A 13190-nucleotide genomic window follows, 5' to 3' on the forward strand; every position below is an offset into this window, starting at 1 on the left:
AGCTTTCTCTTTAATACACAAGTCAAATACTGTCTTGGAAGGGAATCTGAGCCTGGATTTGGAACCAAATTAACCTCCTGAGCTCTCCAATAATTTGAGTGGTTGCTAAAAAGCCACTGTCCAGACCTAATTCTAATTCTTGTGTCCTTAGGAAGAAATGAGAGCTACAGTTCTGCAAGTTACTATGAATAGTTACAACTGTGGTACCAATTACTTATGCAGGTCTTCACAGTCCAAAATTTGCTCAGGTGCTGCCATTAGTTCCTGCACATTCTCACTGATCTCATTCCCTTTCTCTGTTGAACATCCACAGGCTCTCCTTTATGCATAGCAGAGCTCATTTCTGTGCATTCTTTTCCCCATCCACTGTCTTGAATCCATCCCATCCCGTTTGTGTGGGTGTGCACACCTGCAGGCTTTCCAATAAGATGGCACTGCTGACCAGCCTGGGCAAGGAAGCACATTTTGCTCAATCCAAAACTTAGCACTGTACCAACTGGTCAGAAGAAAATGAACTCTGTCCCCATTAAAACCAGGACAAACCTTTTCCTAGTGTACATTCTGCTGTCATGTGTAGGCCTGGTGAGATTCCCCAAACAATTTTTTTCTTAGCTAGCCGCCTCTTGTCAGTCAAGTAGCCTATGATAGCTGTGTGTTTGCAGTAGACAGATGAGCAATACAGAAATTGCATGTTTTTGCAATATTTTTCCAGCAGGGGACTGTGTTAGCTTCTGCTATGTCAGAAACTACTCACTTTCCCTGAATTTGTTAATATTTCTACTTTTGTAACCAAATGGAGTTAGCTTTTTGTATATTTTGAAGCAGCTTTTCAAGCTTCAGGAGGTACAGTCTATGAAATACCTTTTGTCCTGTAGTACAGAAGTAGACAGTCACAGTTGAGTGTTCATGAAGCATTTGACCGAGCTGTACCCATGGGATTTGTGGGGGGTTTTAAGCACTTCCCCATAGCACACGTGGCTTATTATAATGTCTGTACCTTCAGCATCACAAGGGCTCTTTCAGCATAATGCAGTGTGAGGTAACACAGGATCAGGCATATTGTCAGGCAGAACTAAGCAAGGAATTCGTGATCACTAACTCATTTAAGTATCTGGCCCTGCTCTACAACAGGCAGAGTTTCAGAGGAACTGAGAAAAATCTACTGCTATAACATCTAACAGATGAAATCTCCTTTCTGAGACTGAATTGAGAGAACACCAGGATGATGCAATGCGTGCTCCATTCACTGCACTCAATTTCATCACTGCTGGGAGTTTATGATTTAGGACTATTAACAGTGCTGGGGAAGGGCATTGAAGATAAGCATTTGAAAATACAGGTTCAAGAAAGTGTCCCTGCCTTGCCACGATCACCACTTTTTCAGTAGGATTTCTGCCACTGCAACCAGACCTGGCTGCATGTTCTGCTGTCTGTCTCATCTTTACTTGTCAGGCCCCCACTGAACCTTCTTTACCAGGCTAAACAGTCCCAGCTCCCTCAGACACTCCTATGATTCATTCCCCAGACCCTTCACCAGCTCTGTTGCTCTTCTCTGGACCCATTCCAGAGCCTCAATGTCTTGTTGTGAGGGCCCAAAGCTGAACACAGGATTTGAGGTGTGGCCTCAGCAGTGCTGAGCGAGGAGCTGCCCAGCTCCTGCTGCCACACTATTGCTCATGCAAGCCAGGCTGCCCATTTGCCTCCTTGGCTACCTGGGCACTGCTGGCTCATGTTCAGCTGCTGTTCATCAGCCCCTCCCAGTCCTTTTCCACCAGGCAGCTTTCCAGCCTCTCTGCCCTGTAGTGCTGCCTGGAGTTGTTGTGACCAAAGTGCAGGACCTGACACTTGGCCTTGTTGAAACTCATACCCTTGGCCTTGACCCATCAAACTAATCTGTACAAATCTCTCTGCAGAGCTTTCTTCCCCTTCAAGCAGATCAATATCCTTCCCAACCTGCTGTTGTCTGCAAACTGACTGAGGGTGCACTTGATCCTCTCACCCAGATTGTTGGAGATACTGAACACAACTGGTGCTGAGACCTGGGGAACACTTGTGACTGTCCAGCAGCTGGATTTAGCTCCATTCACTACCATTCTCTGGGCCTGGCCATCCAGCCAGTTTTTTACCCCTTGAGAAGTGCACCCATGTGTGCCGTGAGCACACAGTTTTTCCAGGAAAATGCTGCAGGAGAGTTTCAAAGGCTTTACTAAAGTCCAGGTAAATCACAGCCACAGCATGGATGTTGGACTAGATGGTGGTACTTTTAAATCTTGACTTGTCTCTCCAGTGACTCTGTGAAATGATGGAAAGTGTCTCAATGAAGACTTCCACCAGCTCCCCCAGTATGCTCAGGTCCCATTCAGCCCCACAGACCTGTGTGACTAAGTGGTGTAGCAGGTCCCCTTGGATTATGGGAGCTTTGTTCTGCTCCCCATCTCTCTCTTCCCATTTAGGGTACTGGTATTCTGGAACCTGTTTAAACTTGACTTTAAAACAATTCAGATGAACTGGGTTCTATTAGGAAGTGAAATAACACTTCAGTGCAAGAAATAATGTAACATTTTAATGCATTTCAATGTATTTCCCACTAGTAGGGAAGCACTCGATTAAAACAAAAGGCATATAATTCTCTTGCTATTCTGAACAACTTCGCACTCATTAAGAGCATCAGATTCTATCAACATCCATCATGAAATACTTAACATGAAGAGTTCTGTGTTCTGCAAGTCTGTAGAGAAAGAGCTCAGATGTATTTGTGTAAGCTGAGAGGCACTGGTGTATGGCAGGAGGAAAAGTAATTTCTACTTTAATCATTATACATGTCTGTAAGGCTGGATTTGTGTGCACAGCCTGATGTGGTTGTGTGCCCAGAGGATTTTTCTCAGCAGAGACTTTGTCGTGGTTTTAAAGCGGTAACTAAAAAATTACTAGAAAACTTACTTATTTCTTGCTGTGAGATATGGATTAGAACAAGAGCAAAATAGGCTTAAAACTTAAAAGGAATAAAGAAAGTTTATTAACAAAATTACAAGAATAAGAACACCAGAATAAACTTCCAGAAAACCCTTTTATCCCCCACTACCCACCATTCCTTTGTTCACATGACAACATAGAGACAAAAAACTTTGGAACTTTGGTGTTTAAAACAGTCCCAATTCCTGCTAGAGTCTTTTCATCAGTCTTTGTAGAGAAACAAAGTCTTTTTCTGCTAATCTATGGAGTTTCTCATGAGAAAACTATTCCTGTTATAGTTTTCTATTTCTCTGATGCCAGCTGCCTGGAAATCCTGTCATCAGTTCACTCTTCCCATTTCATATCACTCTGAGGTGTGTATGGGCCATGAGTCTAGGAATATAATTTTCTAAGGATAAGTTATTCAAAGGCAGAAGTCCTCTTCATCTGTCTCTGTGAGCTTTTCTGGAAACAGTTTTCTCATTGCCTTCAAGGCCTCAAATTTTCGCTCCACTCTGTTCCAGCACCTCACTGTATCACAATTACTCTACTTTTTGCTCAAAATCCACACTTTGAACACTCCATTCCTCCCAATATTCTCTGTCATGAATTAAAGGAATTTTTTTTCAGAACATTATTGTCCATCTGCATAGCTTTAACAGAAAAATATTTCCGCTTATAAAGCATCTCCTTATTCTCTCTTCCTCATCTAAAACTTAACTCTTTTCTTCACTGTCTTCTTCATGTTGATTGTCTCTCTCTCTCTCTGTCTCTCAGGGAAAAAGGAGTAATCTGTACATTTTATCCAGGTAGTAAAAGAATGAAAGTCTTGGAAAGCTGCAGATGTTGATGGTGTCAGGTTTCAGTCCAGCAGCAGAAACTGAAAACTAAGCCAGGCCGGCCGGCTATGTTTCTCTCCCCCCCCACCCAGGCCTCTGCGGCCTTGTCCGGCCTGGAGGGGGAGACGAGGCCGAGACAGAGCCTTGCTACCTTATCAGAAGCCAGAAACACAAGGAGAACAAGAGAGCTCTGGCTTTACATCTTAAGGTGGTGTTCACAAGTTGATCTCGCTTTTCAATGGTCAAAACTGCTGTCAATTCTTAGAAATGACCAATAATTGGTCAGGAGAAAAGACTCCCATCAACCACCAGCAGCTTCAACTTCCTTAGCTCCCAAAGCTGTCTTAAAGGTAAAGTCACCCCATGACAGACTTTTAAAGGCTAGTGCAACCACCCTGGGAAACAACAGTCATGCTTTAAACTGCATTCCAAACCAAAGGAAGTGGGTTTGCACCAGGTAAAGTAGGCAGCCTTGTGCAAAGGTGCTCTGGGGGGGGGACACAACAAAGGAAACAGGGAGCTGTGACATGAGGCTGACTTGTGACGTAGAAAACCACAGTGAAAATGCCCTTGTCTCATGATCCTGAGTATTACTGATGCTTTTTATTGGTGTGATTCCTCACAGCTTCCCTTCAGCTTCCAGGCTTGGCCTTTCCTTCTGAGTCACATCATTGACTGTAAACTCACTCTCTGTGTTCAGGCAAGATCTCCACAGGGGAGATCTGGATCTCTGTCTACAGGGAAGCTTTTCCAGTAAGATTAGAAAGAAGAGATGTAGCTTATCCTGTGCATTCATGCACTGTGCAGGCAGTGACTGTGTGCCTTGTAATATATTAAACTACTCAGTGAGCTATTATTTGCTTCCTAGGCAAAAACTTGCTGCTGTAAGACTGTTCTGTGTCTTGCCTTGACTGTGTCTTGCAGCATTTGGAAGTGCTCTGTGATCAACCTTTATAAGGTAGAATCTTTTTTTAATCTTTATTTAAGGAGAATAATTTACAGTGCATTTTGGATCTAATGAGTGTTGGTTTATGGAAAATTAAAAAACTCATTCCCTTTGTCAAAGATAAGTCTGAATGTCCATTAGGAGGTTCAGAAATTGTTCAGATTTGGAGGGAGTATGGAAAGCAGAGGAGGTGGCCATTTTTGTCAGATTTTGTGGGTTTTGCAGGTACCTTAGGAAAGTGCAATAAAAACAGTGTACAGACTTGTAATGAATCAAGTAATTACTTGCCAGTCTTGAAACAACTGAAAATAACATGATGGAGCTGAGCTACATCAGACATCTCTATGAGACGCTGAAGCAGGTTGCCCAGAGAAGCTGTGGATACCCCATGCCTGGAAGTATTCAAGGTCAGGTTGGATGGGGCTCTGAGCAACCTTGTCTAGCAGAAAGTGTCCCTGTCTGTAGCAAGGGCTTGGAACTAGATGATCCCTAGGATGCCTTCTAACCTAAGCCTCTCTGTGATTTTATGAAGCACTGGGATGTGGTGCCAGTGTGGCTGCTGCCCAGCACAGCTGAAGTCTGCCAGCTGCTGGAGGCTGCGCCTCTGGACAGCCATAAGTTTATGTGGATGTTTGCAGTTTTGCTAAAATCATCTTTCTTAAGCCAGTAACACTTCGCTTGTTTAGTTGCCAATTTCTAAGAACAGCTGCCCAACAATTTTGGAATGTTGTTGCTGGACTTCTGTCCCCCTATTCAGAGTGAAGTAATGCCATGGATATTTGAAGGAAAAAAATATGTATAAAAAGTTGTAGCATACTGATTGAGGGAAATCCACTGACAGAAACCATCTGCAATCTGAACAAAAGTGACTAGAGCAAAACTGAACTTATAAACCCCACTCTATGAACTTTTCACAGACTTGCATCCTCTTGTCTCTTTGGTGCATTGTCTCTCTTGCTCATGGCTCAGGAGCTGTTGCTTCCATCAAACTCATTCTCCTTTTGATTGCTGGCTCTTGAGTGCACAGAGTCCATGCATTTTGTGCTGGCTGATGTGGTCATGGACAAGCTCTTTTATCCAGCTCAATGCCTCTGCAAGGGCTGTTCTCTAGGCAACCCTGATCACATCTCTTTCTGAACCTGCCTCTTTTTCATCTCTCCATGAAAGCCCCTGGTCTGAACCAAATATCCACAACTGTCTGCTTAGATGCTGTCCTGTAGCAGTAATTGTGGGACATTGTTTGGATGTGTTCTACAACTGTTCACAGAAAAATATTTTAAATTAATCTGATTAAATGAATATTGAACCAACATGACTGTCCACATTAAGCTGAGAAGTAAATGAAAAGTTATGTGAAACAAAAAATAAAGCCTCTCCTGTGTGACAGATCTCTTCTTCAGCTCCTGTTTTGTGAGGTACTGTTTTCTGGAAGCAATACATGTACAGTTGAAAACTGCAAAAAAGGGAGTATTTGAATGACTGAATCCAGCCATTTGCTGTAGCTAATACTGCTGTGCAGGTATTTCCCTCTCCTCCGCCAAATTTGGGGTATTAAAACATACCTGTAATACAATGACTGACAATCCTGTGACTTTCCCTTCCTGCCAGGCTTTGGAAATGACTCAAAGTAATTTCCTAGCATTTGGCTTTGAAATGGTGATAGATGGGACAAGTTGTTACTTCATAAGTTGTGGTACAGGAAGCAAACTGCTTTGGATAAAAATATTTACTTTGGGTTTACATGCCTGAAATGTGAAAAGCAAATGCTGTACTTCCATTATGTGGGGCCCCAGGAGAATACACAGCCTGTCTTCAGGGCTAGAGAACACCACATGGATGACAGAGAATTCTGAAATGTAGACAGTCAATATTATAGCACTTCACCACAAAATGGTATGTATTGTAAATGAGTCATGCCACTGCTTTAAAATGTGGTAAAACAGTAAACAGGATCCAGAAATGCAGCGGCACAGTCCAGTCCTGTACTCATCAGAAAAACTAAAAAGAAGGAAAGTTTTTGCAAAAGCTGAGTGCTTCTGAAATCTGGTGCAAGGTTTCAAGATTTTGAAACATGATGGACAGATGAGGTCCACAGAATATTTCAGCAAAGTCTATTTTATCTTTGTTCACTATGGGACATTGGTACATTTCATCATGAGGAGATTGTGTGGTTTGATGAATAATCCCATATAATGCATTTTCAATGCGGACAAATTTGTAGAAAAAGAAAACCAGGTCCAGAGAAACTTGTCATATATATTGTATTATCTTTAGAACAAGCACAATCCTAACAAAAGCCATGATGTAGGGATACAGGCTGGAGAATTTGGAGGTCTGCTAGCCCCTCTTCTTTAGTTTGTATTTATTCCAGTGTCCTGCTGTTTGTGTCTGAAGTAGACAATGAAATGTGTGTTTTATTCTGAGGCTTGGGAGCACTGAGCCTGGATGAATTCCCTAGAGCTCCTGGATAATGCTCTTGGCTACCTGGATACCTGCATCCTCTAAAATGCAACACAGCTGGGGCTTTGTGCCTGCCTGCAGTGAAGAGGTGACTCCATGCGTGGCTGTTCACCCACCTGTGCAGGAATCATTTTCTTTCATTACACAAGGATCAGGAGCAGTGGAACACGGGAGCAGTGGTGGGAAGAGAAGGAGCCCATGAAGAAGATGTAAATTAAGGACAGCTCACAGAATACAAGTAGAACAAAGAAACATCTTGGGAACTCAGCACGAGTCCCCAAGGCACGGAGAACAAGCTGCTGTGGATAAGGTTTTCTGTGCTCGACATGAGGGCAGTAGGACTTGGAGGAATTACATCAGTCAGGAGCAGCAAAGCCGCATCATGTGCTGTACTAGTGCCTTCTAATTAGATGCAGAAGGCACTAAGAAACTCCGAAGTCCAGGGAGACACCTTCCCACACATCATCTTCCTGCCGGTCTGGCAAAATCCCGCCTGCTGTGCTACATGCTGTCTTTAGCGCTCCGGGCCGAGGAAACAACGCGCTCTGTTGTTGCCACTGGGGTTTCCTACATGTATATTTTTTTACCCCTCCTTGAAAGGACAGCAGGCTGCCCTGTGCGGAGGGCCCTGCCCCGGGAGGGCTTTCCCCGGCGGAGGAGCCGGGTGCGCACCCGCGGGGGAGGCGCTCCTCCTGCCGGCAGCGCTGCGGTGGCCGAGGAAAAGGAGGCGTTTAAACGGGTCCGTGCCGAAAATCCTCACAAAACACCCCTTCTCTCAGGACCTCTCCCTGCTGCTCTGGCATTCTCTTCGTTGCTCTCTGTCTGCCTTCCTGCGGTTGAATCCCAGCCGGCAGCCCAGCTCCAGGCAGCTGCTCACTCAGTCTCCCTCGGGCTGGGTCTGGGGAGAGAGTCAGAGGGGTGAAAGTGAGAAACTCGTGAGCTGGGATAAATACAAACGCTTAACAGGCAAAGCAGAACAAGGAATTCATCCCCCACTTCCTGGGAGCAGGCAGGTGCTCAGACATCTCCAGGAGAGCCAGGCTGCACTGTTATCAGCAGCTCTGTGAGCCGGGCCCGGCCCGGCCGGGTGTATGGCGATGGTACCGGGGCGCGTTCCATGGAGCTGCCCAAGATAGATTTTAATGTTCACAGAGAGACCGCATGGTCCGAGGGGCTCCTGCCAAAGTGGCGTGGTGGGCTTCACAATACCTAGGGTCACCTGGGGCTAGCCAATCGCAGCCTCAGGACAATGTTAGGATGACTCTATCAGCATCCCCCCCGCACCCTGCCTCCCAAGGCTTCAGGTTTATTCCCTTCGTGCTAGGAACGCTCTCCAGGGTATGATCTTTCCCATCTAATTAGGTTGCAACGCACAACCCTTAATAGTGGCTTCAGAAGACAGAGACCATCTCTCCGAATGTCCCCCTGCCCCTTGGTCCTTCTTACCCCAGCTGTACGTGCTGAACATGACACCACACGGTGTGGGACATCGCTCTGGTCACTCGGGGTCAGCTGCTTTGGCTGTGTCCTCTCCCAACGCCTTGTGCAGCACCAGCCCCTTTGCTGGTGGGGTTGGGTGAAGGGCAGAAAAAGTCCTGACATTGTGTAAGCCCTCCTCAGCAGTAACAGTGCATTAACACTGTTTTCATCACAAATCTAAACATAGCATCACCATAGGAAGTACTAGGAAGGAAAAAAACTAGATTGTGGTCAAACCAAGTACAGCTTTTAGATACTTCACCGGCCTCTAGAGACTGCATCTGGCTAGATTCAGCCTTCTGCATGTTCACTGTCCATTTTCAATAGAAAATTATTGTTGCTAGCAAAGCCCCTCCTTTTATGGATTCTCTCTACGCTAGGGAAATTAAATACGTGCTCTTTCTTTCCTTACTGCTGCTGATTCTGTGCTTACAATCTTGAAGAAGTCTGCTTAAGCTTATTCATCCAGGTAATAATTACATCATCCAGCTGTGATGTGATTCTACAGATAAGTATTCTGTGCAAATATTAGGCAACTCCTAGTTTAGAAACATCAGAAATTGAAAATCCTCTCTGATTTCTTGTGGTAATAAATACTTGTGCCTTTGGACCTACGGACAAGAGTTTTTATGCTGATATCTCATTACATCTTTAAGGCATGTGAGTTTTCTAAATATATAAAACAAAAAAATCCCGAAATTCACCAGGCAGGCAGGGAGTGTGAACAAACTGGCCATTATCTCATGAATACAAGCCAGTGTTTTAACAGCAATCACTTTGTTTTCTCTTCCAGCTATCATTCAACTGACTTTAAAAATAACAATTTATTTAGATAAATGTTCTGAGTCTCTATATATCATTTAAACAGGTATTAATGACCAGTTCATAATGAGAGTATATTGTGCTGCCTATGGTCTCATATTAGTTTGACTTTGATCTGGTACTGCTCTAAATTTCTCTAGATAATTTGATTATTTCAACATCAGAATATGTTTGATGAAAGTGTATCATTGGAATGATTGCTGCAGTCTGCCTCTATTAAATGAATGGATTTATGATAAGCGACAAAACAAGTCACAATTGTGGGGTTTTTTTTAATTCCTGTAGAAAGTATTTTAACCAAAAAGCCACATTTTTCATTTTTCATTTTCTTGCTTCATACAAGATAGCAAACAACATGTTATAGATAACTTTGGGTAGAAACTGAAAAGGTGACTTTAAAAACTAAAACCTCTGTCAGGAAGGACAAAGTAGAAATCAATCAATCAATCCAGATGAAGTGACTTCTTTAGGTTCCTACTGCAGGGTCAAGAAACCCTCTCTAGAAATGCTGGAACTTATAACATCTGCAACATCTTACCTTGCACCCCATCCCATAGTTACCCTCAATCCCTCCAGTCATTGTACAAATAATTGTTACTACCCATGGAGCAGAGGGAAGCTGTTATTAATGAGTGGAAGCCTAAGGCACAGTGGTAAATATTGCCTGTGGACCTTAATCACTGTACAATGTAGCAAAAATTACAGTGTGGAGAAGCCAAATATTGTTGTCATTGGTTTGTGTAACAGGAAGAAAGAATTCAGCCACTGTTGAGCCACAAGCAAACATCACAACATTCAGCCTTTCCACAGCCCCACACTTCACCACCCCCAGTATTTCTAAGACCAATAGAAGATATTATAAACAAGTTCACAACCTCTTTCCCCATTGTCCCATCTAGGAATTCTCAAAAACCTTTACTGAAACAAGTATCCATCTGGTTCCAAATCTTCATAAATAATAATAAAAAAATCTCTGCATTTATGAGTACTAAAGGTCCATAAAGAATTCGTGTCTTACCACAGGACCAAAATCACTGAAAATTCCCTCACAAATCCCAGAGAACACACTGAAATAGGATCACTTTGAAGTGGTGACCAGTACCTTTTAGAAAAATGACTTTTATGAAGGAATGAATGAGAGAAACCAGAATCTTTTCAATAGGTTTTATTGGGGTCAGGAATATTTCAGGACCTATGCAGATGGCAGTCAGTGTGACTGCTATCACTGAGATGAGCTGGGTTTTCTGAGGTTTTCCTTTCTCCAGCAGGGCAGAGATTTCCCACAGGTCCTCTGAGACATCTGCATGAGGCTGAAGATGTCTTACTACCCTAGCACACCAGGTTTGTCAAGACATGATTATATTTGATTTAGGCAACTGGAATGAGTTCCACTAATCAGCAGAGTAGTGGGATCTCAGAGCAAGGTTCAGCTCACATCCTACAGCAAACATCAGATGGATGGTTCTCTAGGCTCCACAGACTACAGTGACTCTGTCAGGAGGCTTAGACACCTAGCACACACACAAAGGTGCCCCCATTTAGATGTCTTAATTGCAGCTCAACTATGCACTCAGGGCAGGATCCAGCTGCTTGAGCAGCTCAGGCCTGTTCAAAAGGGCACAAATCATTTTTCTCAAACCCTCCCTTCAGTGGGATAAAGTCATAATTCATCCATTATCCTTTTTCCATGGCTGAAGGGAGTGAGTGGCATCGAATCACCATCCAAGCTTATAGGACAGGATATTCAAAACAGCCTGGTTGTGCCTCACCACACAATTCATTCACCTACCCTATCTTCATTTGGTATTCCCTGGGCTGGCAGCACAGAGATTTCTGGGGATAAAACTAAATAAATAAATAAAAAATTCAATATCTGTGAAAGCCCCTATAAGCTTGAAATCAAGTTATATATGGTACTAATTCAATTTTGGCAAAGTCAATAGAAATACATTTTCTTTATAGAGTAAAAGCACTTGCCTGCTGTATACATAAATACCATGAAGATGCCCGGGACAAGTATTATCAAGCTGGCAAGCACTTTCACATAGGCTGAAAAACAATTACATTTTGTCATCTACAACTCCTCAACATTATTTCTTCCTCCTCCTTTAAATAATGATGGCAGCAGTCTGCACATTACATACAGGAGTGGTGTTGGCAGTTTACACTTCGGGGTGTGACTAATATTAGGTATCACTGGAAGTTTTTCTCTCCCAACACCTTCTGACACTTGTTCACGCGTTTGAGACACTTGTAGGGTACTGTTGGAATAGATATGGGTGATTTAGACCCCTAACTGGGACTTCCTTTTAATTTTCCTTAAATTAAGAGTCTGGTCTTGACCTTTGACTTATAACAAGGGAATTATCTTGATTAGAAAATTAGGTTACTGATTCCTTTGAGATATACACAGAAAAAAATGTGTAGAAAAATAATTATTTAGGATCTGACAAGGTTTTTCTTTTTTTTTCCTACAATCTGTAAGATAATTCTACCTTTGGGACCCTCCACAAAATCATACTTTTTACCCTTGCTCACCGAGGAAAAAAATAACAAGAAGTTTATGCTAAAAGGTAAGATGCCTAATAAAAGAGCCCCCATATGTATCATTGGAGGTACTGTTAATATTATTATCTTAACTGTCATGACATTTTAAAAACCCAGTTTTTAAAAGGCCAGAGTTTGACTGCTGAAACACTGACAAAATCATGAAGGTACCTTAAAACACATTCCTTTACCATGAAGGAATCAAGTCTCTGAATATCTTTGTACTGGCACATAAATAAACTTACATAAAACAGGAAACATTTCAGTGTTCTATTTACCCAGCCAAGACAAAGGGTCAAGGGATTTCTATCCCTGTTCTACAGACTCACTGGCATCAGGACAAGGAAGGTTTGAACCCTGTGTCCCCACCAGCCAGCAGGTCCCTCCTGGGGTTACCACTCAGTAAGGGAGAAAAGCAGCATTACATCCTCCCTGCACAGCCCTGCACTTCTCTACAAGCCCATCCTAAAGCACTGTGATGTTTTTTATGGGTCATTTGAATCAAGCATTGCAAAATGTCATGTATTTTCCCCTCTTTTGGCCAAAATTATTCATGTAATTCAATCAGGATGTGAAACTCAGAGCAGCTTCAATGAAGCAGCACTTTTTTGGCAAAGAGACTTGTATGAAAAAACAATACCCTTTTCTGTGCACAACAGCTCTTTCAGCAAAGCCTCGTACTGAGTCTGAGGTGCCCTATGCCAGAAGAAACAATACCACACACCATCTTCCCTGCACTCAGCATGAACCTGCTACTTCAACAGTGAGTAAATTAAAATAAATGGGGAAATGCAGAGAAGAAAATGTTGTAACACATGAAATAACCCAGATCTCAGAAAAGGGTGCTGAAGGACATGCATACACTTATGTGTGTGTTTCACACTTGTTTCACAAAGAGAAAGGAATTAGGAGGGAAAAAAATAAATAAATGAGGGGCATGTTGGGTCTGGTAAGCTCATAATGCTGTGATCCTAGAACAGCCTGGGTTGGGAGGGACCATAAGGATAATTTAGTTCCAATCCCAGTGATATGGGCAGGAGCATTTTTCTGAAAATGAAAACATGCCTGTGCACCTGTTGTGGTTTAAAACTAATAACTAAGAAAATTACTTATTTTTTGCTGTGAGATATGGATTAGAATAAGGG

General features: G+C 42.9%; 1 long non-coding RNA gene across 2 annotated transcripts in view; it reads left to right on the forward strand.

The window, feature by feature from the left end:
• Positions 1–4089: 4089 nt before the first annotated feature.
• LOC107200750 overlaps positions 4090–13190 on the forward strand; it is a 17615-nt gene continuing 8514 nt past the window's right edge. For both annotated transcript variants that reach the window (XR_001519746.2, XR_001519755.2), the window contains exons 1-3: positions 4090–4749; positions 11984–12071; positions 12705–12808. This is a non-coding gene — a long non-coding RNA (uncharacterized LOC107200750). The remainder of the gene's footprint in view (positions 4750–11983; positions 12072–12704; positions 12809–13190) is intronic.

The sequence above is a fragment of the Parus major genome, chromosome 1, assembly GCF_001522545.3.
Source record: "Parus major isolate Abel chromosome 1, Parus_major1.1, whole genome shotgun sequence".
Classification (NCBI taxonomy): domain Eukaryota; kingdom Metazoa; phylum Chordata; class Aves; order Passeriformes; family Paridae; genus Parus; species Parus major.